Below are 26,910 nucleotides of genomic sequence, written 5' to 3' on the forward strand. Positions count from 1 at the left end.
TATATTCATATATTACCTTTATGTGGAAGGAGAATACACAGTAGTAAAGGGGAAAAAATAGAATATATATTTTCTTGACTTAACCTTAAGTTATAGATTTGACTCCTTTGGAACCAGGTAAATACTTTATATTTTTAAAATAATTCTTGCAGTCATCCTTAAAAATTGAAAATAAAGTTAATTTTATATTGACATCAACACATGACAGGAACCATATCAAGTAATAGTAAAATCCAATATGTTGATTAAATTCCTAATATGATACATTCTAAGTTTAAAAATAGTATCTGAAGCCGGCCACAGTGGCTCACTCCTGTAATTCCAGCAGCTTGGGAGGCTAAGGCAGAAGGATCATGAATTCAAAGCCAGCCTTAGCAATTTAGCAAGGCCCTAAGTAACTCAGCAAGACGTTGTCTCTAAATAATATACCAAAAAAATGCTAAAAATGTGGCTCTGTGGTTAAGTGCCTCTGGGTTCAATCCCCTGTACAAAAAAAAAAATCTACAAAAATTTAGTGCTTTATCTTAACATATTATTCATCTTGCTTATTGAGATTTCCAGTGTGGCATCAGGTAACAAATGGTAAAATATATTATTGTAGCAGGTATCTGGATTTTTGGCATGGGAGAAAGGAGAAAGATGTTTTTTAAAAAGTTTAGCTATACTCTTTTAAGTATCAATTGGAAGTGTCAGTATAAACTCATAAAGACTGATCTTTTAAAATCAAGTTTTTTCACTTGTTTTATTTATTTACTTGTTTATTTATTTTGGGGGGAGATACCAGGGATTGAACTCAGAGACACTCGACCACTAAGCCACATCCCCAGTCCTATTTTGTATTTTATTTGGAGACAGGGTCTCACTGAGTTGCTTAGCACCTCACTTTTGCTGAGTCTGGCTTTAAATTCGGAATCCTCCTGTCTCAGCCTTTTTAGCCACTGGAATTGCAGGCATGTGTCACCATGCAGGGACCACTTGTTTGTCTGATTTTCACAAAACCAATATTATAACAAAGGTCACATCTGCCCCACATGTTGATATCCCTGAATGCTATGCTCATACAAAAAAAAAAAAAAGTCTCATTTGTGAATTCATTGACTTTAATGGGATGGATGGAAGTATTTAAGATGAGACTGAGTTACTTTGCATTTACTTAAAGTGCTAATTAAGACTGGACTAATTGATTCAAGAAATATCTTGAAATGATCAAAGATTCGGCCACTTTATGTTAATAAGAATAATAGTTACAATGAATTGAACAGATTAAATGTGTAAAATCCATGAGGCCATAATCACAAAGAAACAATGAAAGACCTCATTTTCAACTCTGTATAATGCAAAGCAATAAATCAGTATTTTGAAAACTAGTCAATAAAGGAAAAGAATCCATCACTTATCCTTAAAGAAATTTTCCCAAATGTTAATAGGAGAAAGTGTCTGCTAAAGAAGTTCCTAGCTAATAGATAAATAATAAATAATGAAATAATATATTTCCATTTTTTTTTCATTACCAATAAGATGATGAATCTAGGCAATGGTCATAATGATTGCTAGTATTTCACCATGTAATGCACCTAAGCATTATGTGCTCCCTAACAAGAGATACAAAAATGCATCTATGAACTATCTCAAATCTGCATCTCAGTCAGATATCTAGACCCACCTATTGGATTGCAATATTTTTAAAGATTGGCATATATGTCAAAGCAAAACACAAATAAACAGTCATCAGCAAAATCTACCTTGTGAAAATTATAGAACAAATAAGAAAGAACTAAAGAAATAATGTGTGAAAAAGAGGGATAGAGACTGGACCACATCTCAGACAATTGCGATGTATGAAACTATTTCACTACAAAATAGACTTAAAGATGCTTATCAGGAAATGGAGTAAATTGAAACTATTTTGTTTTTACTTAACTTGTATTTTGAGAAAATTATAGATACAATGCAGTTACAATAGTCATGAGAGATCCAGTGTACCCTTGCCGATTTGTCCCAGTGAAATATCTTGTGCACACACAATGCAGTATTCCACCAAGATGCTGATATTGTTGAGAAAGAAACATTTGTCATCAGGAACATCTTTCACTTTACTCTTCAGTTTCCATACTCACTCCCTCCAGGCCAGCTTGTGCCCTAGCCCCTGGAAGCCATTGACCTATTCTCCATTTCCGTAATTGGTCCATTTCAAGAGTGCTCTATAATTGTAGTCACACATTGTATGTTATCTTGGAATTGACTTTTTGTTTCACTCAGCATGTGTCCTGAAATTTCACTGAGGCTTCTGCAGGGATTAATGATTCATTCAAATTTTGATTGTTATCAATGTCTACAGTTTGCTTGACCATGCACCTTTTGGGGGCATTTGAGTTGTTTCTGATATTTTGCTATACTAAATGAAGCTGCTATGAATATTTGTGTACAAGTATTTGTGTTAATGTGAGCTTCTAGGTTTTGGGAATAAATGCAGAGCAAAGGCAGTCAATGTTAGTTATGCCTAGTTTATCCCTTTTTTTTTTCATTTTTATGGTTTTGTTTGACCTAAAACCTTATTCATAATCCAAGAAAATTAGATTTTCTCCTGTTATATTTTTCTCCTGCTATTTATTTTTTGTTGTTTTTCTACAAATTTTGCAAGTTTTAGTTAGGTTTATATTTTGAGTTTATTTAGTGAAATGTATATAACCTATGTTTAAGTTTATTTATTTCTAATATGTGATATTAGAAATTGATATTCTACTGAGGCAAACCAGTACACTGGATCTCTCACTATTGTAACTGTATGTGTATCTATAATTTTCTCAAAATATAAGTTAAGTAAAAAAATAGTTTTTATAAGCACAGCTTATAGAAAAGATTATTTTTTATTCATTGACAAAGGTCTCTTTGTTCAAGCTAAGTTGATTTAGCAGTGTGGATCTTTCTGGCCTCTTGGTCTGTTATGCTGAAGTAGGTGTCTCTTCTTTCACCCTTACTGTGAGGACAAGATTTCTGCAACTCTCAGTCTTGAAATGGGGCAATGTAGCAGTCCTACATTGCTCTTCTTCTCTACTATTCTGAATCTCTTAATGTAAAATATATCCTTTTTTTAGCATTTTTCATTATAATTTGGTAGTGTTCTGCATTAAGGTGATTTAACAAAATCTGTTTAATTTTTATAAAAGCATTTCATTTGGGGAAGAGTTACATGTATTATATTTTCATTTTAAGTGTCCATATACTTACTGATAATAAATAAATACAATCAGTTTGTATATTTGTGTATATTTACTTATATTCTGAAATCATTCTGAACTCATTGATTAGTTGTAAAGTATTTTTTGGTATACATTTTATATTTTCTACATAGATGCAAAAGTGATTTGCTAATAGGAAGAGTTTTAGTTTCTTCCTTTAATGGTTATATGAATTAATTTCTTTTCATACTTTTTTTTCTGGCTAAAACTACACCATACTGAATAAGAGTGCTGAGGACAGATTTCCTTGTCATATTTCCAATCTTAGAGGATTGGTTTTATTGCCCTTAAATATAATATCAGCAGTAGTCTTATTATACATGTATTTCCCCAAATTGAGGAAGTTCTAGTCTATTCATAATTTTTAAGAGATTTTGTCTAAATTGATATTTTGGAATTGTCTTTTTCTTTCATTCAGCATGTATAGTGAAAATTCACTCAGGCTATTCCAGGATTAGTAGTTGATTTAATTTTTAATTGTTATCAATGTATACAGTTGCTTGACCAGTCTTTCTTCAAATAATTTTTCTGTGTCAACTGAAATAACTGCATATGATTTTTCTTTTTTAGCCTAATTATATGGTGAGCTACATTTATTTACAAATTTAAACTGGAATTGGAATAAACATTAATTGGTGATAGTAAGATAAAATATATATGAATTAATGTATTTTAAAATACATTTTGTTAGCATTTTATGTACTCATGGGGAATATGTTTTTTAACTGTCTGATTTCAATATCAGGGTAGTATTTGCTTTATAAAATGAATTGACAGTGTTCTCTCTTCTGATTCCATGTTAAATGACCTACAGTGTGTTCTGTGATAAAATTTCCAGACAGTCATACAGTGATTCATTCTTCCCGTCTCTCCGCTTGCTTTTGAATATGTTTAATTTTTTTCTTAATGTAAAGCTTTATTCTCCTACACTTGCAGTTATTACTTTCTATCATTTTATAACTCATTGGTGAGGACTTCACTGGGTCACTGAATGCTCAATGACATTTGTTGAAATGCAAGCCCATTTCTAAAACAAGTTTTTACTTTACTCTCTTTTGCTATTCTTTGCTAAATGTATTCAAAGCAATTATGGGGGAGAAAAGCCATATGGCACCTGTCATGTGTGTTTTATTTTTTTAAAGGCCATTCAATTTTTTCTCATCTGCTGTCACCTTCTTTGAACAAGAATAAACATGACAAATTCATGGTTGGAGGACACAGGAAAACAACATGTCAGTCACTTCGAGGTCTTCTTGTGTTTCAAAACACAGATGTTGAATGGTTGTGAAGATTGCTTTACTAATATCATTATTAGTCTTTTTGGTTGATTTTGGCATTTTAAAAATATATCAATTCTTGATTAAAATATTCAATTTATTCTTTGATGAGACAAAATATTTGCCTAAGTTATATTGCATATATCCTATTGTTTCCCTTTTTTAAAATTTTCTTTTGCCTCAAATTTCTTCAAAATCTTCACACTGATTAAAGGAATTAGAATTAAAGAAAGGTTGAATTAAAAAAAATGGTTGGGTTATAATCATACTCTAACAGAGGATTTTGTATTTGCTGAAACACTCAAAATAAATTTTCTACGTTGTTTTACCCCACTCTGCCCATATGTTACAAAGTAGTTAGAATGACTAGATATTGGAAAATAAGATAATGTAGATTGATTTAAGTGAGAAGACATATTGACATAAGATTATAAAATTAATCTTGAAGGAAGGTGATAACATCACATAACAAAGTAAACATAAAATGGAGAAGCAAAAATCAGAAAGGGGGAAGACAGAATTTCAAAGTTTTACTAATGGATATGTATGTGGAAATTCATGAAATTAAAGCATTTTAAAAAATAATTATTAGACTACATTAAAATATAACATGTAGGGCCTGAGCTCTAGCTCAATGGCAGAATACTTGCCTAGCATGTGTTAGGCACTGGGTTAAATCCTTAACACCATATAAAAGTACAAATAAAATAAAGGCATTCTTTCTATCTACAATTATGAGAAAAAATAAATAAATCCAGCAAGTATTCTTCTTTGAAAGCCTATATGGTATAGACACTTAGATTATAGTCTGTATAAAAATTATAATAACTTGTTATATTATGTTAAAACACTAAATATTCTCTAATATGGAAAACCTTACATGCATTAAGCACTAAATAGTATTCACAATATTGATATAATTGTCTTGATCCTGGGTTTCAGAATTACTTTCAATAACAGATTAAATTGATTCATCATTTATAAAACAATTATGATGTTGCTCTTCTTGAACTCTTTGACAATAATATATTTCTATGATAATGCTTACTTTCTATGACATTGTTTTTTCCCAAAATTTATAGAAAGAATAATTGGAATAGTTTAAAACAGTAATACTTTTTACATTTTTACTTCTTCTGACTTTACAGACTTGATTTCCTATCTTATATTGCAATTTTTTTATGTACCTTCAATGTGATTTTTCAACACTATTAACTTAAAAGTTAATAATTTTAACTTTTTTCTTTGATTTATATTCCATTACTTTTGTGATTTTTCTATTTACTTGATATTTTTCATTTTAAAATTTCCATCTTCTTGTGTTTGAACACATTTTCTGTATTTATTTTTCACAAAGTGGTTTAGAAATTGAGTATATGTGGAGATGGATTGAATATGAATATCTGCCTTTTCATTTGTATTTTAATATTTTTTTCTAAAGCTAGTTAGAATCTTGATATTCCTTAAGAATAAGCCATGAAAATCATTCAACTGTCAACATTTTCTACATTTACATAAATGGCACCATCTATATTCAAAATGTGAGGTTGTAGACACAAAAATATTACTAAAATTTATGCTAATGTTACAACCCTGTTGAGACAAACATTGAGTTCTAATGTTCTTCATCATAATTATCTTTTAAAATGTCTGTAACTTGACAGAAATATTCTTTTCTCAGGTGAACATATTCAGTCATCATATTGTAAGTCAGGATCTGTAAGTAGTGGATTTCACTTATTCTTTTAAGTATAGTGTGATTGTTTTAATCCACTTTTTTTGCCAGAGTGACCAAAAGACCTAAAAAGAACAATTACAGAGAAGGAAAGTTTATTCCAGGGCTTACAATTTCAGATGTCTCAGTCCATATATGGATGACTCCATTTCTCTGGGCCCAAGGTAAGGCAGACTACCCTGTCAGAACAGTGTGGAAGAGAAAAGCAGCTCAGGACATGGCGATCCAGAAGCAAAGACAGAGAAAGCTCTGATCACCATGGACAAAATATGAACCACAAAGTTACTCCCGAAATGACTCAACTCCTTCACCCACACCCTACCAGCCTGGGTAAATACAATGATTGCATTAAGGCTCCCATAACTTTCTTGTATTGTCTAACACATGACAACACAAGAATTGGGGAACATTTCATATCTAAACCATAACACTGGTAGAAGATAGAATTGTTTTTGGTATCCAATACAGAATTAATTCTTCAAAAATTCACAACCAATTTAGGACTGAAAATCAAACAAATGCAAATTTTAAAAAATTGAAATGACTATTACTCAAAACTTGATAAACTTTCAGTATGAAAAGAGATATAAGGTGCTTTTGACTAGCAATGTCTTTATGTCCCAATCCAGCTTGGTCAAGGTAAGTATGCTGAGTCTACCGAGGAAGATTTGACCATCAAAACCAGATGCAAATCTGCTGGAAGAGACAAGTATGGTTGCAACAGATGGCAGAAAAAAAAAATCATGGAAAAATAGGAAGCAGGGAAATCCTGTAATTCTCTTTACTTGAAATCATGGTCTCAGTGGGATAGTGGCAAAACAGAACACTAAATAGAAATATAACAAGCAGGGAAATTAAGTAGACCAAATTAAGCTATGTGCATATATTGATATATCATAAGGAAGCCTACTATTATATATAAATATAATTCACCAATAAAATCATTTTAAATAGTAAATTGAATTGTAGGATTTTTAGAAATAGAGAGGGTACTGAGAATGACTTTCTCAAAAGTCATTGAGAAAAGCTGTAAGTTATTACCATATACTTGACTGATAAATAAGCAATAAACATTTTACATCTTTTTTAGTGCTTTTTTTTTCCTACAGGAACCAAAAAAAACCTGAAAAAGACCCAAGATTTTCATGTAACCACGGCCGTCTAGGGAAGGCTGTGTGTAAGATCAGGGAGGTCATACCATGACCAAAGTTCTCCACACATTTCTGGTAGGCTTGGAAGCAACATACATGTGGCATGATTCCTTACATGTGAAAGATGTGGGATATTTGAAAACTGCCTGAAATTTGAACGCAAACTTTGATCAGTACATAGATCACTTTCACCACTTATTGGTGAAAGTTTCTGTAACTTTGCAAACATAATACTGACTTGTACAAAGTTAAAAATAAGAAAAAGAGAAAAAAAATTCAACTGATCAGAGATATTATTATCTATACATAATGGAAAAGCCTAATTTCACAGATTAAAGGCTTAAAATAGATCAGTGTTTGCTTTGGGTGAAAGAATATGAATGGTAATAACTTCCAGAGTTGTAAAGGAAATTTGGGTGGTGACAAAAATGTGTCAAATCTTTGTATGTGCATAGTGGGAATAGTTGACAAGTGTATCAAGTTGTATACCTAAAACTGCTTAATCCAAATGCATGTACATTGTATTGAACCTAAAATCTCTTGCCCCTATTTCAATGGAATCCAATTGAGTAAGTAATATATGGGCATAAAAATGTTAAACTTAGAAAGTAATTTCCTCATATAACAAAATTATTTTTCTTCAAATTAAAACTAATAAGATTTTATTTGATTTCATCATTTTATACAAATATTCATGATAAATACATATTGATTATCTGAAAAGCACCTTCTTTGTTTCATTCTGCTACTGTATTTCTAGGACATTAATGAGTGGTATGTTTCCATATCTGACAGATCTCATACTGGTTTAGTCTTATAATTTTTTTCTTCCCAAAGTGTTTCTTCATTTTCCTAATGGTGTTTGTTATAGTTATATGGGAGATTTTGATACTTGAAGTTTTGGATTTTACCTTTTTTTAAATTGCAGAACCAGTATCTCTATCATCAGGAAAAAATAAAAAAATCCTGATTATTATAAACCTATTGTCACCCATCTCTGATAATGGAAGTATCCTTACAAAAGTTCTGAACTTTAAACTTTCTTAAACTAATTAAATTGATTAAAAATACCAGATAATAATTATATTGCAAAGTTGTCCATTGAAATATATAATGATGTCAGTGGTCAGAATGTTACATTTAGAAAATAAATATAGTCCCATAAAAAATTTTAGACTTTATTACATTCACAATGAAGTACTTTACTTTGTGAATCTATTTTCCAAATTTGAATATCTGCCCTCATTCAGAAAGACAGACTATGAATCATCCAGATACTGCCCAGGAAAGATCTAAATCATATTTATTTTGCCAAAACTGATCACTAATATCAACTTTATGGGCTGGGGAGGTGGCTCAAGCAGTAATGTGCTCGCCTGGCATGCACGGGGCACTGGGTTCCATTCTCGGCACCACATAAAAAAATAAAATAAAGATGTTGTGTCCACTAAAAACTAAAAAATAAATATTAAAAAATTCTCTCTCTCTCTCTCTCTCTCTCTCTCTCTCTTTATAAAAATCAACTTTCTACATTCTAAATCTACTAGGTCTTCCCTACCCTATTAAAGGCATATGTATTTCCTAGTGTGTCTTCTCACAAATTCTATAGTGTAACTTTTTCCTTCACATAGTAAGTATGTAGTTATTATTGTCACCGTATTTGAAAAATCCAACTTTTGGAATACAATTCACAGTTTTGAACAAATTTCAGGATAAAGTGAGCATATAATTATAATGTCATACATACAAATGTAATGTGCTCTTATGTATCTCAGTGATATATTTAACTGTACTGAAAAAAATTATAATACCATAACATTTTTAAATATGATAGAACTGCAAATGATCTTAAATAAAGATAGGAGAATTTTTTATAGGCAAATCACTTGCTCAAGATTGATATTAGAATGAGTAATCAGCTATCCCTCTCTTAATCCTTGTTACTACTACTACTACTAATAATAATAATACTGTCACTATCTATCCATTTTCTACTTTATTTTAATTAAGCAAGTTTTATGATAGTGTATGGCATTCTATACTTTCCTTCAAGTATACTTTACATTACGATTATCTTACTTTATTATATAATGATGATAAATATATTCAAATATATTTGCTTACAGAAATTCATCATACTTGAATTCTGGATGCTCTTATTGCCTTAAAAAGAGTTCTTTGTTTATCTGTTTGCATTTTCTCCTCATGCCTATTTTCATTCTTTATTTTTCAGAAATTTTGTTCTGACAGAACCATTACTTTTTCAGGCACATCCTGAAAAAGTAAGTAACCTCCTACAATGATTTCAAAATATCACACCATACTTTCTAGGTAATGCAAGAAGACAAAAAAGGTAAAACTTAAAAGAAGAAGTGAAAATGTCTTTGTTCATATATGCTGTGAAAATACTTGATAAAATTCTATAGAGTCAACCAAAAATGCCTAGAACTAATAAGAACATCTAGCAAGTTTGTGGAATATAACTTTTCTTTCCTGTGTATTAGCAACAATGCCAATTCAATAACGAGGACACAGTTTTGAGAAAAAGGAAAAATAAGTTTTATTGCTTTAATAACAAAGGAGAAACACAGGGGAGTCCTGTCTGTAGGTGTTCTGTGTTTGGAATTGGGATCTCTGATAAACTTCATGATTGTGGTATGCTTGGTGATACAAAATTTCTGTGCAAAGAAAATAGGTGGAAATGGAGGACACCATGTTAAGTAAAATAAGCCAAACATGGAAAGAAAAGCATCAGATATTTTCTCTCATTTGTAAACCTATTTTTAAAAGACCTGAAAGTAGCAGAGGAACTATTAGGAAAGAAAAATGGGACTGGAGGGATGGGAGAGGGGGGAAGTGTAAGAGAGGATAGTAGGGTTTGTGACTATAAGATATGATTAAAACACAATATATGAATGAAGGGTTGTGTCACAGTGAAGCCCATTAATTTGTACAGTTAATATGAGTTCATATTTTAAATAATAATTAAATCTATAAGCATAATTCACACAGAAAAAACAAATTATTTCTCTGTTTAGAAATAGCACGTGGATAAAATCTGATTAAAGAACAGCAAAAATCATAGATGCATAGGAAAGAACTTTAAAACAAACTTAACGAAACATTAATGTAAAAACTTTAAAGAATGTTTTCTATTCTTAGAATCTTAAAAAATGAAAATGTAAATATTCAACTTGCAGATATTAATTAGTTAATATTAATCAGTATATGTTCTTTATTCCAAAAAAATTGTACAAAGCTATTTTTATAAAATCAGCAAAAATTAAACACTTAACATTTGTTAAACTTAATAAACGACTTTAGTGTCATTTTCAGATGTTGAAAATCCACTGAAATTCATACAACAGAGAAAAACAATCGACATTACAGAGGGGAAAATTTAGGTAGACTCCCATGTAGCAACAATACACACCTCTTAATAAATGAAAAGAATTTGAAATACCTGTCACAAACAGGAATTGACATTTTGTTCTCTTGGTCTCAATCTGATTAAAATACCAATGCTTGTTAAAAAGAAAAGATAGTGTGATTTTAGTAATATATGGCTATTTTATAAAAGATAGTAATTATAATACTAAAAATTAAATATATATATTTTTATATATATATATATATATATATATATATATATATATATATATATATATATATACACATATATACATATATATATATATATAGAAAATATTTACCTAAGAATGGATTAAACCAGAAGCTTACCTTGTGGGGAGATGTGACATATTTTGGTAATTTGCTTTTTGAAGATTAGATTTCAATATTATCTGGATAAAGTTTTCAGGTTCTGTCAATACTAACATTTTAATAGCCATGTGTCACATTTTGAAAGCAGTAAGATCCAATTCAAAAAACAAATATATCCAATTCCTTTCAGCTTTTCTACATTATGATTTATAATGTTTACATAATTTGAAAGCAACTATAACAATAAGTTCTTTAATCAGTTGTTAAATGCTATTCTTTGGCCTCTTTACAGTACATTTAGGATGTAAAAAATATCAGATACTATTTATATTCACCTGAATTACTTTAACTACATTTCATTTTTATTGACTTGCTCATACATATAATATGCCTCTTCCACTGCCATCTGCAGCAATGTCATTCTGTGCACAACTGAGAGGCTTTCAAATTAGAACAACTGAATTGCTGGGGGAATACACTTGATGGGAGCATAATAGTTATTAGTAAATTATTCAGTAAAACTTGTTCTTCCCATAAGGACTTCATTTTTAGCTCTGTTGTATAATTTCCATCCAAAAAACATGATGATCTTAATGAGTAAAATCTAAAAGTCATATTCTCCTCAGGTGGGCAGGTTAATTTTGTATGAAATTAGTTAATTGCAGGGGAAAAAGTGTTATTTTTACCTACAAAATAAAGGAGTGTTGTGTTTCTTTTGTTTCTTAGATCATTTTTTAACTGGAAATGTCACAATATGTATCATTTTTTTTCTACCTCCCTCCAAAGTTTAAATATTTATAAAGTATCTAATTTATAAGGAGAAAATGTAAATGATTTAGAGATAAGAACATTTGACTTTCTTTTTTTTTTGTACTTACAGGTATTAAAATTGCCCATATATTTCTAGGTAATATCTAAAAATGATACTGTATACTTTACAAAGTGATATAAAGAAATTTAATTTCCAAAGAAATTTATAATTTCCTCTTCCATATATTATAGTATTGAAAGAACTACACAAGAAATTAGGAGACTCTCGATATATATACTGTTTGTAGTTATAAGGCAATTGTTTAGGAAAGGTCAAAATGTTATTTTGTTACTGGGATTATCTATTGTTGGCTTACTTCAAAAATGTTGCTTTGAATGTTACTTCTCATTACTTTGTATTCTTACCTTAAGTGTTATCTCTGCTCAGGTTGATTGTTTCAAATGGTCTTCAATGCCTAACATCCAGCGCTAAGAACTTGTCATGAGTTCCGGAGAGAAAAATAAATAAACAAAAGACAAAACATAAACTATATCTATCTAGCAAAGAACTTATAGGAAGCAAGTAGATCAAATATTCACTTGTTGATATTTGATGTTATTGGGATACCAATGAAACATGCATACAAGGTTATGTAAATATTTTATACATATATTATGTATTATACAAAATATCCATATGTAATGCATGCATTCACACAAAATATACTGATAAACTTTAATTAATCCTTGCTTCAATACTTCAATTGTAAGGTTCTAAACATTTTAAAGCCCCTGAAATGGTGGACTCACCAACTATTTCAAATGAGGATAGATGGGGAATGAAACTCAAAACCCTGCAGTCACAACAAATAAATAAGCAAACATATGACAACAAAAATCAGTGCACCTTGCACCTCCTTTCAGAAAGAATAATCAAGAACTCATTAATGAATACTAGCATCCCAAAATAGGGAACCTCATATTTTCTGTCTGGTGAAGTGTCAAAACCTATAATTTCCCTTTCCAAATGAAAATGTTACTTGTAGTTAGTGTATACATGCTTCACCACTGTCCTGTGAGAGTGTATAGGTCAATTTTATTTAGCTTGCTTCTTAAGACAAATGTATCTGATGGAGAGATGGTGGCATCTCTTCCATGATCTAAGAATAATTGTGAAGGAATAGTATTTAGGTTCTCTACCCTGGGAAGGAAAGTGAGCATGTTCAGTATATAAAAAAGTGAACTACATAGATAGTTGTGACAAAAATAACGGTAGATATTAACGGTGCTCATCAATATTCAGCATGCCTCACTTCTGTAATATTCAATATTCCTTACTTCTGTATAGACTTCATATTGTCTCCTGAAATCTCATAACTTACTTGCCCAGCAAGCATACTATATGTTACAGTATACATACAGCCTCAGAGACAAAGGGCATAGCCTCTAAGGTGGAGACAAAGAAACACAGCTACATTGTTTTGAAATAAAGTATGGAATTAGAGTGGGATTTTGGTTCTAGTCAAATTTGTGTGTTTAAATGCTCTAGTTTAACTGAAATAAATTTCCCCCCACTCTTACTTTACTAAGAGAAAATAAGCTACATATCTGGAAAGGATATTACTTTCTAAAAACATCAGTGGATGGAAACTTGGATAGATTAGAGAGATCATCTCAACCATCCAATTTTAATTTTTCTAGGAAGAAAACATCTCTTTTTATGCTGTTAGAATAAATAGCCTGAATTTAGTGGCTATAGGAACCAAAATACCCTGTCAACATGTAAAAATGGAATCAAAACAACATTTTTTTTCTATCACTAGGATGGGATAGAGGATTTTAATCAGTGTTGAAAAGAGGGAATTTCTGCAAAGGAAGAGAAGTCATTAGAAAGAAAATAGATTATAAGAAAGTAAATTACAAATAAACAAAAACACCTGAAGATCCTTTTGGGATGTGGAATCACAGGAAAGCCAAAGGAATATTCATTCACCTTGTCAAAGGCTGACTTCTTGTTCTTTTGCTTAGTTTGTGATGGGGTTGCATATTAGGGCCCTAGATTTCTTAATTTTAAATATTAGATATTTCCAGGGAGAAGGAATTTCATGTCAGCAATTTATGAAACAATAAGAACTTAAGTTCACAGAATGAGTTGACATTCATGGAAAAAAGATAAGACATCTTTTCTGGGATATCAGAAACACAAAAATAATCTAAATGTCCCCTGGCTTAAGAATGGAGACTAAAATATACATTAACTTTGGTCCTCATTGTTGTACTAAAATCGTGAAGAAATTTGCACAGGCAAGTCAGTTTTTAATTTTTTTTTCATGTGATGCTTACATCTGATTATTTCAAAATCAAATTAATTAAAGGTGCTGAATTACCTACTGTGATACATATTGTCAGCATAATTGACATGACTCATAAAACAAAGACCTGCTTCTTTCTCATATTGAAATATTTGATATTTATTTCATCAACACATGTAAATACTCAAGTAATTCACACAAGTTCGCTTGCAATATGAAGCCAGAATTAGAGAATCAATTTTTTCATCACTCATTTCTTAAAATGATCATGCTGAGATATCAATCAATATGGCATTCTAGAGAGTTTTGTTTTAACACTCTCAAATATCACATTCACAAACCTGCTACAGAGTACAACAGTTTTGATAGAACAATGTATGTTTACTCATTATGTAAGACTATCTTTTAACAAGAATACGGACAGACTCGTTTATTCAATTGAGTCTGTATGTTTTCAGTCATCATAGTCTGGTTCAAAGGATACATCAAAAATATTTAAAGATAGCAGAGATATTTAACTCCATAAATGTGTTTCTGAAATTTGTTTCTGTTTTTTCATTTAATTCATTTTTAAATGAAAAAAATGATTTATAGCCAGATTATTAAATTCCACAATGAATTTTTGAGATGTTAACACAAGTGTTAGGGTCTGTAAACAAGTCAGGATGGCGCCTGGCATTTTGCCAGAGGGAGTGGTTTATGAAGTAACGCCAGGGAGCCATTAAGTGTGAGATTCCTTATTGGTTGACTGCTGTATCTAATTTTTGTTAATTAAGATAAGCTGTGTGGAATGTATATATACCCCTCCTGTCCTACAATAAACCGCTGCCACTCTTGCTGTATCCATCTACACAAGTTCCTCGTCACCCCCCTGTTATTTTGCTGCAGCCAGACAGCGGCACTCAAGAGAATGTTTTATATTATATAAAATAAGAAAAGAATACTAAGAATATAAAAAGTTCATTTAAAAGTTAAGATTTGAATTAATAAAAATATTCTAAGACTCTGAAATGCAAAATTATAATCTTTTACAATTAGAATCTTCAAAATATGGAAGTTCTTATATTTGCTGATACCAATGCATATTATATCCTCATTGCTAATAGCATAATGCTATTTTAAATGATTGTATTTTCTACATTTTATATCAGAGTTAACTGAAATAAAAGTAGGTTGATTTACATTTACCATCTTGTGGTATGTAAACTGTATAGTGAATAGGATTGCATTTTCTATTGTTTTAAATTCTGTGTACCAGTATCATAAAGTTGGAAATGCTTAATTAAGTATCTTGTAAACATATATTGTTAATATATCACTAAAATAATTATTGAATGCTGACCATTCACCAAGCTTTGTCAAAAAATATATGAGCAGGAAAATTGCAAGGCATGCATTTGTTAAAAAGTTGAAACTACATAGCCATGTAGCTAATTTAAAAACACATTTCCATTTAAGAACATTACCAGATTAGATGACACTAGCATAGCATATTGAAATTTATTATTTCATTACCTATAAGAATAAACAAAAAAACTAGCCAAAACTCATATGTATATAAAGAATATCAGTTTTCAATATCTGAATTAATTTTAACTTTCTGAATTGTTAATAGAACATCAATACTAAAAAAATTGAATAGTACATATTTAGACACCATCCAATATTGGCAAAATGATGGTTATTTGTTAAATCATCACTATTTATAGATAACCTATAGTGTATTATATAACTGGGATGGCCATCAAATACATGATTTCACCATAATATAAATAGAAACATAAAAGTAAAGTCAAAGAGAGAGAAGTGTTACACACTATAAAATTTAAAATGTTTTAGAAACTTCCAGGTAAAACAAATTATGTTCTGAACAAATATAAAGGAATTTTACCAATTATATTTAGATCTATAGATATTAGACTATGCAGCATATTATCTATGTAGTACTTTGGGGACACTGGACAAAGTATATATTACACTTATTATAATGTTATTATCATAAATGTTATCACTATATACATATCAAAGCACCCAGGTACTTTGATACCAATTTCATAGTGGCATGAATGTTATATCTTAGTGATTAATTTTAGGCTTTATTTTTCATTGTATTATTATTTGTTTCTACGCAATAAAATGTAATATTCTGGAATCAAAAGTTAATTTTTATTTTAAAACTTTAAACATTAAAAACATATTGTATTTGTAGCTTATATATTATTGTAATCTTTTTTGTAAGAATTTAATATTAAATACAGAAAATATAACAACCAGGTTTGCTTGTTATAATTTTAAAGACACTTTACCAGTATTTTGTGTGTGTGTGTGTGTGTGTGTGTGTGTATAAAGCTATATCTGTAGAACAACACTTACCTTCCTGTGGAATAACTTCACAGTCTCACATCTTCAGCCAGAAAAAGCAAAGAAAAAGAATATTTTTGCTAGTAAAGCAATTTGCAAACCCTGTCTGATCTCATGATTATTATACTTTAAAATCATAAAAAGATGTTCCAAAGTGGGAATGGTCAGGACCTCCCAGAGTAAATATATATAAGCTAGGAAAAGAAATACCTTTACCTTCAGTGTATTTGCATGGCTCAAGCTTTTATCTGCACATTTATAATAAAGGAAGTAAATAAATATAGAAATAAAATTTCTATAAACAAAATGGTATTTGTTTCTCGTACCACAAAGGAAATTAAGAATAAAACACCCATGTTAATTATTCCCAAATGACAACTTTGCCATTATTACTAAAATCTTCATATGGGGTTTAATTGATTGTAGTTTTAAAGATTCATTCATATTTTCATTTAGAATCTTAAAATCATTTGATGTACCCTTTAAATGAGAAGGCACATACTATGAGTACAGCATTAAACTAATAAGATGGGTCCTCACACCCATTTTGACTTATTTGAGGAAGTATTGCAATTCAAAATGATCTTTTTCCTGAGACAATTATGTTGCAAAATGAACAAGACAATACAATTTTTTTCCCCAAAAATTAAAGATGAGAAAACCTGATTATGAGGAAAATATTTGTTTCTCAAAATTTTTTTTCAGTCACTTTTTAAGTTTCAATTGTTTAGAAGGTACGAATAAAACTTAATATATGATCATTTATTTCTCTAAGGTAAGAGAATGTAAACATGGTAAATTCTGGTTAGTGTCTAAACACTTTAGAGGAAGGAAAAACTAAGGCACAGAAAATTAATCAAGTAAAGTTTCACCATTGAACTTAATATTACAGTAGAAATAAAATTTGGGCTGTGATTTTTCAGGTGAGTGGGTAATGGAAAACATATTCCCAATAGGGAAAAATAAATTTTACTCATTTCAAAAAAGTAGTCTTTTTTGAAACCTATTATGTGAATTTTCCTTGAATATATTTGGCATATTTAAGCTTTTGGAGGCTGAGGTTTCTAGGTATTTTCTCCCAAAAATATAAAATGGCAGGGAGCTAGCTTTTAAGTTAAACAAAAAGATTAACAACCTGAGTTAATTCTATATTATAATCCACTGTATAGCCTATGAGTCCTGTGAAGTATAATAGAGCCGGCTACAACTAAACCAAATTCACACTCGTGTTTTCTACCATGAAATTTATATAACCAGGACTTATGTACTTAAGTATTCAATTAAAGAAGATGTTTTAGTCTAATTTTTATAAGCCCAACTATTTGAATATGTCAAACTTACTACAGAGGATCACTAACTCATATTTTATATGGTAAGAAGTTAGCCCCCAATTCAAGTATTTATAATATTTATCCCAAATGAAAGTCTCTCTGTACTAGCTGACATGTGAAATGTAAAATTTACATAAGTTGACATTTTCCCTTACATGTATGTTTTTGATCACAAAACAGCCTCTTTGTGATCAAAAACATACATGTAGGGAAAAATGTATGTTTACAATTTTAGGCAGATTTAAGGAGTCATAATGTAATAGTATAGAACATAGCAAATAAAATATAATTTTCAAGTTTCTTTGTTTTTAAAGTGTTCCATGCACTATATTAAATCAATTTTCAGGTGATAGAAATCCATTACAACTAGTAATACTTTTACAAAAGAACAATTGAACAAGAATAAGTTTTTTAAGTATGTATGAATACATAGATTAAGAGATGCAAAACTCTTTAGCATAATAAAATCCAAATAATATAAAAATCCACTAACATACACAAGAGGGATGGCAAAGTTGTTAAGGAGGAATGTCAGAGTTTCAGATGTCATATATTTAAATGGTAACTAATGCATAAAAGCGGTTATGAATATCTCAGTGACAAATATTTGTCCAACAAAATAGAAACGAAACATAAATCAAGTCTGTCCAACTGCTCAGAAGCTATATTATCATTTTTTTTTTCCTTGAGAAATTTTACGGCTACTAGGTTGCTTCATCCATGTTGTCATTTTCTGCACCAAAATCATCTCCATATTGAAAATATGAATTAAAGTAATCATTTTCCTCCTCTTGCTCTTCTTCATCATACACCTCCTCTGTAGCATCCTAATCGTCATTGTCATCATAGCCTTCTTTACTTTTCTCTTTGCTTCTTTCTTTCTCTTCATTTTCCTCATATTATTTTTCACCATCACCTCTCTTTTCCAATTCCTCAATTTTTTTCAACACATCTTCAGTATTAGTGAATAAAGTACCTTTGTCTGTATCTTTGGCCTTTGTGGATTTTGGGTCTTTTTCGCATTTTTTTTCTGGGCATCATCTCTCTTGGGAGCCTTCTCCATTCTGATATCCACTCGTGTTTGTATACCTTCATATATCTTTTACTAGACCTTTCAATATCTTGTTTTCCTTCAAGTGTTTGAATAAAATAAGGCATTCTTTTCATTGTTTCTCTCAGTTACCGTTTCAAGGCCAGAATATAATCTTCCCCTTCTCCTGTTCTCAGTGGCACTGTCTTAGTGGATGTGGTTTCAACATTACATCAGGTAACTTTTCACCTCTGCGAAATCCAAAAGCCTCAGTACTAAAAGTATAGGCAGCATGACCTCTTCCTTCATTCTCAACTATCAGAACTAGTTATACCACAAGAATGACAAGCTGATCACTTATTTTGGGCAAAACTGTGCCAGCTTGCAAGGAAGGGGTGCTGGCAGGGGAAGCCGGTGCTCAAGTGCCACAGGTTTCACCTTAGAGAAGCGCTCTTATTGACATCTTTTAATTTTTTTTTTTATATCATACCAGTGTTCGAACCCAGGAGTAAGCAATATCCCTTGCCAGCCCCTTTTTAAATATTTTATTTAGAGACAGTTCTCCCTAAATTGTTTAGGGCCTAGCTAAGTTGCTGAGGCTGGCTTTGAACTTGTGATCCTCCTGCCTCAGCCTTCTGAGGCTCTGGGATTACAGGCATGCCCCACATGGTGCCCAGTTTATTGTAAGCTTTAAAAGTTATATTTGAAATAGGAATTTTATCACTACAGTTTCTTCTGTATTGTCAGTTTTGATAATATTTATAGTTGTTCTTGTAACTGTAATCTTGGGCTGGCAGGTATATAAAAAATTATGAAGGGTAGAGAACTTAACTAGCATATACAAGGTCTTGGATACAATCTTTAGCATCACAAACAAACAAGCAACTCACAAAGCCTGTTTTATTTGCCTCACATGTATTTAGAATCCCAAAGATTAATCCCAACAAATTCCACCAATTTTCATGAATATGTAAATATTGTTTATAATTATGTTAAGAGTTTGTCATTATTATGTATCCTTTATTTTTGGTCCCAGTGTCATGAATCTAATACTTGTAAAACTATCATATTCAGTGTTTTAAAGTGTTTTTACAGTACCTGAAGCATGATAGGTACTCAAACCAATTTGTTGAAATAATAATAGTTCTATCTGTTTAGACATGATATAGAACTGAAATTTTAATTGCAGCATATTTTACATGAGAAGATGATTAGAGAAAAATCGTTTAGAGGATGAATTTGCTTGTGCAAGAAGAAAAATAATGTCTGGTACAACTTCTTAAGTCATTTTCTTAAGTGAAAAGCTTAAATGTAAATGTTAAAAGAGCAACAAGAAAGTGAATAAACTGCCAATATGTAGAGGATGTGCATTTTTATGTCCACCTCTGCAGTGATAAAAGTCTATAAAAAATAATGTCAGTAACATCATGTTAACAGAATCCCTTCCAAATAAATTTATTCTATAACTTTCATTGTTCCCCATTCTTTTCAATCAACACCTAAAATTACGATTACTAAGAATATCAGCTTAGCAATTCATAAGAGAGTTGGCTTATGCACCATGTATTTTAAAAGAAAAAATAGTAAACATACAAGCAGAATAAAAACAATATTTCTGTATGAAGGGGGCAAAACAGAATATAATCACAGAGATTACAACTTTTGAGGATATAGTATTGCATGGACATCTGAATGGTAATGGTAATTTTGTTCTTACCAAGGTCTTTGATCAGTGAAAAATTTTAACTGTTACCTGCAAAACTATGAAGCTAGAGTGGATTTTGGGGACTTTAGAAGAAGAAAGGATCACAAATAAACAGCTCACAAGGACTGTTTTATTAGCCTCACGTGTATTTAGAATCCCAATAATTAATCCCAATAAATTCAGGAGAAAATGTATGTAACATTGGGATTTAGGAATTATTTTTAAGGATATGGCTTACCATCTTAGTACATATATAAGAAGGGAGGAATAATGCAAAGATATGATTTATTCTTTTCAATTTTACAATCTCTTAGTTCAGTTTACAAAAAGATGCAATAAAATTTTTATACTTCTTGAACTTAAAGTATGAAAGATAACTATTGACAATCTATTTTTAAATTTTAATATTTTTTTATTTTTATAAGTTCATTGAAAACTTCAGTTTAGTTAAATATAAAAATAGAAGGGCTGCGGATATAGCTCAGTTCATAGAGTGCTTGCCTCACATGCACAAGGCCCTAGGTTCAATCCCCAGCACCATCAAAAAAAGAAAAAAAAATAGAAACTCTGGGAGAAAACTATCCATATATACAAGTCGTTGCACATCTTCTTAGGCAGTATTAATCATATTAACCTGGAGGAAGTTTGTAGACTAACTGCAGTTACTAAAAGATTATTGGACCACAAATGAACATTTTTCATTTCATTTCCACATTTTACATATACAATGCAGTACACACATCCATTATTTTCTCAAATAGAGAGACTAATGAGCTGTGCAAAGACTTAAATGCCAAACATTAAACAATCCTCAGATTCCGAAGTGTTAGTATATAACATCATAAATGAGTTTTTGATGATTTAACCAAATTTTCATCCATATTTCTTTTTTTATCACACATTGAATTTGTGGTCTAGAATATCATGTTCTGAAAAGTTCAGATGTTATAATAATGATTTCAAAAGAAATCTTTGAAAGGATGTTGAAGGAGAAAAATAGAAACTGGAGAATAGACTAAGATAGCACTTCACTAAAATTAGTATGTTATGTACTTGTGTGCTTTTTTTAAAAAAAAACTTAATTCTTTTCTCCAGATACTAATAAGTGAAAATTATTAATATAGTTTTATGAAAATGAACTTTTCTGTAAATGTTTAGATACTTCTATTGAATATGGATAGTGATCATGAAAAAAACTTGTTTTAAAATGAACATAGGTATTTGCTACTGAAAAAGACTTCCAATATTATCTCTTTTCATGTATTGATTTTTTTCTAGTTGTTGATAGATGTTTTTTTTTTAAAAAAATTTGTTTATTTATATGTGTTTCTGAGAATCAACCCCATTGCCTCACATGTGCCAGACAAGTGTCCTACCACTGAGCCCCAGCCCCATCCCCCGACATTTTTTTTATTTAAAATTCTCACACTGCCAAAATAAATTTTTCTGCAGTAAAATTAATAAATTAAAATAGTTTCAAGAGGGAAATAAAGTTTCCTTTTAATATGTATTCTCACAATTCAAAATGTAAAGCTTTGCATTTAGAAAAACCATTATTCAGTTACCACAGGAAACACATTCATTTGTGTATTGTTCAGTCAATACAAAGAACCAGAGATACAAAACTTAATCACTATCAGCCATAATGTGACATTATAGAACAAAAATATTATTTTCCCAGGGTATTACTTTAAATTAATTGTTATTTTAATTAGATTTTCAACATCTACCCATCACCTCTGTTATTTAGACAAAAGTATAGAAAAAGCCTAACAGAAGTTTGGTATTTAAACTATTTTATTAATTTTGCAAGTAGCAAAAAGTTCAGTAAAACATCTTAAGGAGAAAACACTCAAAAATTTACTTTTTCACTTATGAAATGTTGAATTTATGTAGAAATGCACTTATGTTTTTATACATACACTGAAATATTATTTACCAGCCATATGAATCTCTATCAACTGAAAACTAGTTAGTTCTTTTTGTTTTATATATAATTTATAATTATACATAATAGTGAGATTCGTTGTGACATATTCATATTGTATGAAGGTGTACATAGATAATTGCTTCAATTTCTTAAGGTAATTCTAGTCCTCTGAAACAAACAAACAAAAAGTCTGAGTTAACAATAAATGAAAAGCAAGCATGTGACTATTTCAAAACTAAATACTCTAGTGTCTCTATTATCACACTCAGGATCTTAGGTAGGGCAAACAAAATGCTTAACTAATGAATTTGGCCTAAAAACTTGCAAAAATTTATAGAAAATGTGAGGATAAATATGTTGCTGGAGCAATTTTGAAAGACTATAAAAGCAAATGAATTTGCTAAAATTATCATAGAATACGATTCTTATGCATATCAGCAAATTTTTATTGAGGTTCTATTTTTTTGCCTTAAACATACTAAAAGTACACAAAATATATAAGTGATAGAAGTGAACAACTGAGAATCATGTTCACTATCAGCTGTAAAATAAAGTAAAATAAATCAGTTACCAAAAACTAAACAAAATGAATAAGAATTTACTGAATGCTTATAAGGCAAACAAGCTCATAACCATCATCCACATAAAGAAACAGAACCTTTGATGTCCTGCCATGCTCCATGTTCCAATCTGATCTTTTTCTTCCCATTGTGATTCACACTCTCTTGCTTTTTATAGTGATCACTCCTTGCATTTCTTTACAGTATTGGTATAAAGTTTTATCATTAATCATTTATCTCTAAGCCAACCCATTGTTTTAATTTTTGGTTGACAATAGTTGTGCATATTTATGGGATATATTATGAAGTTGGATCTTTGTATGTATGCTAAAATATTTCATAAAGTTAGTCAACATGCCTGTCTCCTGACTGACATCATTTTTTGGGGGAGAATGGGAATGTTAGACATCTATTCCTAGCAATTTTGAAATCTGTAATACATTATTATTAACTGAAACCATTGTGTGATGCAATATATTACTAAAACATATTCTTCTAATCCAACAAACTATCCTTTGATCAATAACTTTCCTTTCTCTATAAACTTCCACCATTCCCAACCTCTAGTAACCATCTTCCCACCTGTGAAATATAAAGAATCAATCTCATAATCATGCCCATCTTTAAATCATGTTTTAATCCACTAATTTTGCCCTCCTTTTTAGTTACAATTTGTCTTTTTCTTTTCTTAGAGTTTTTTTCTATTAACAAACATAAGCCTTTTTACATATAAGGCTTTTTTCACAGCTTAGTTTTCAGTTGAATAACTATTGTTACCAGATAAAAAATTCCTTTTGTTTGAAAGTGACCAATCCAGAGTCTTAGTAAAATATATTTTCAATCCACTTGGCAAGATTATACTATTTGTATAGTTTCTATTTGTTGTAATAACTTCTAATAATGCTGAAACAAATTACCATGAAATTAATGGTATAAAAAAATATAAGTTTATTGTCTTGCATTTTAGTTCTAAATATCTGAAGCCCAACATGGGTCTCATGGGTTAAAATCAATTTCTGTGCAGTGTTATTTCATTCTTTAGGGGGAAGTTTTCATCTTTTTTCTAGTGTCTGGAGACTGCACTCATTCCTCAGCTAACAGTCCCATTTCTCCATCTTCAAAGTCAGACCTGTTGTTACTCTCTGACTGTTCTCCCTCAGTTAAATTATTATACCTGAGAGACATTTTTTCTACTTTTAATGTTTACACAGGAGTAATCCAGGCTACCCATGTCAAGGTTTCTAACATTAAGCACATTTAAAAGTCTTCTTGTCATGCAGAAAAACCTATTCACAAATTCCTAGGATTGACACAGGAAAATCTTAGGGAGGCATAATTTTGCCTTCAGCATTGGAGTTTCTTTCAGTAAGAAACATTTTGATTGTCTCTTTTTGTTATGTTAGCACTTTATGACTCTCATTATCTAATCCATTAATTCAAAGATATTTGCAAAATAGAGATTTTCCAGTTAACTTTTTAAAGTTAACTGAAATGCAAAAATACTTCATAAACTTTTGTGCAGAATATAAAAGTGAATAGTCAAGTATTACCTTTCCTTTTCAGATTCACAGGTCAAATAGGGAGGACAGAATTAATACTTGATTCTCTTTCTTTACTTACTAGTTTCAAAGATAAATTATTTTATTTCATTCTTTATCATGTCCGGATGATCTCATTGTGTGTGTGTATGTGTGTGTGTGTGTGTGTGTGTGTGTGTGTGTGTGAGCACATGTGAGCATACTTAGTAATTATAACTTTAAATACATTTGATGGGTGTCATTTTTTTGTGGTTATGGTGCTTATTACAGCTCCATCTGTCTCATCTTTGAGCAAAGGGTGCATTTTTCATATTTTCCTTTCTGTCTGAGAGGACAAGGTTAATGAATTTTAAATCAGTTTAAAACAAAGTTTTGCTGTATTTTGTGGGCATAACTTTTCGACATGGTTGCCTTGCCTGAGGTATGAAAGAATAAAGCAGTCCCTGGCATCTGGGAGAGGCTGATAACCATCAGCAAACCCCACAGTGTTTTGAAAGTTAGCTTAATACTCCTCTAAGTTTTAGTGTGCCCGTGTACACCTGAACAATTTCAAAAAGCTTCAACATCATACAAAGCCAGCTTTCACCAAGGCTGACCAAGAATAAAATCAATAATAAATAGAAATCCTTTTCAGTTATTATGTCTGAAACACACACCATATAAATCGACAAACTACCATCTGTCTTGCCTACTATAACTGCTACTTATTTACTAAAAAGAAAGTCTGGCTGAAATTTTACTTTTTCTAGATAATATTTATTAAGTTACTCATTATAAAAGTACCCATTTCCTGATAGAACCCAATCCATTATAAATCTCCATTTCCCTAAATATCCCTTTAAAATCCCCTTAATGAGCCAAACTGCTATTAAAAATCCTTTATAACAAGATATTACTAAAAAACTGCAATTCTCCATGTGTGAGGTCTCACTTATTGCAATGTGTAATAGCTAAAAAAGGGTATGAATTTTAACCTCAACAGTTTTCTGATGTTTTACTTAAATGTAAAATTGATTTTATTGAGCTTTTTGTAAGAGATACATGATTTAAATACTTTTGCAAAATTTCAGGCAGCTCTTATTTTTGCTCTTTTCTTGGAGTGTTCAAAAATATGGTGTGTGTATTCTGAGTGTTCTTGTTTGTATTCCCATGACTCACCTTTATGTATGTTTGTCCCTTTTTTGAAATGCAGGATCTTGGTCATTCTCAATTTTGCATCCATGCCCAGTAGTTTATCTTGGTATGGGGTCATATTTGGAAGGACCCAAACTGGTTTGTGTAAATTGATTTTTAATTATTATCCCACAGGAACATTGAATAAAAGCCAGTTACTGGGCCTTCTTTACTCATTTTATCTCAGATAAAAATTGTTTCAATATTTCACCTTTCAATATGAAATTTACTGAAAATGTATTTTTCATTTTATTTTCAAAGTGTTTTGTCATCAATGACTATTCATTTATATTGAAATATTTGTGTATATCTGTCAAGGTAATTATATGAGTATTTTGCCTTTTATCTGTCAGTTTCATGAACAATTATGACAAGTTACCAAGTATCAACATGTACCTGCATTCATAAGTTGTCCTAGTTAGTAATCTATTGTTATTGTTATAACCAGATTCATTTGCTGATAATATTTTTTCATATAATTTTTGCCTTCATATCTGGTAGAGATTTTTGGTAGAATTCTTTTACTTTAGTGTTAGGATTTTTTATCTAATATATTCTGGATACATAAAATACATTCAGCGACAAATTTATACCTTTTCTGGCCTCTGGAGACTAATATTCCTTTAATATCCAGAAATATTAAAGTCACTGTTTAAGTTCTTCAAACCTAGACTTTTCTTCAGAAGAAGTTTAAAACAGCTCAATATATTCAAAAGATATAGGACCTTTTAGATATTACATGTCCATATATCTTTTGAAATTGTTTTTCAAGAAACATGATCATTTCACATTAAGTAAGTTATTGAATTTTTCATCAAAAGATGTTAATAATACTCCTTTATATCTTAAAATTTCTGGAACTACAGTGAGGAAAATATATATAAAATTCAATGCACCCATTTTAAGTATATGGTCTGATGATTTTTGACAAATGTCTATTCTCCTTTATTAAATTAAAAGCATAAAACTTTTTCCATTGGCCTTTTTATCTTCAAAATCAGTTTCCCTCATTCTGTTTTCAGGAAGCCTGTTTTGTATCAGATATATTTATTTAAATTAGATTTACCTTTCCCAGCATTTAACAATTACCAAATC

General features: G+C 30.3%; 1 pseudogene; it reads right to left on the bottom strand.

The window, feature by feature from the left end:
* Positions 1-18,583: 18,583 nt before the first annotated feature.
* Positions 18,584-25,894, bottom strand: LOC114088080 (DNA-directed RNA polymerase III subunit RPC7 pseudogene; annotated as a pseudogene).
* Between the last annotated feature and the right edge of the window lie 1,016 nt (positions 25,895-26,910).

This window comes from Marmota flaviventris, chromosome 2 (genome assembly GCF_047511675.1).
Source record: "Marmota flaviventris isolate mMarFla1 chromosome 2, mMarFla1.hap1, whole genome shotgun sequence".
In the NCBI taxonomy this organism is placed as follows: domain Eukaryota; kingdom Metazoa; phylum Chordata; class Mammalia; order Rodentia; family Sciuridae; genus Marmota; species Marmota flaviventris.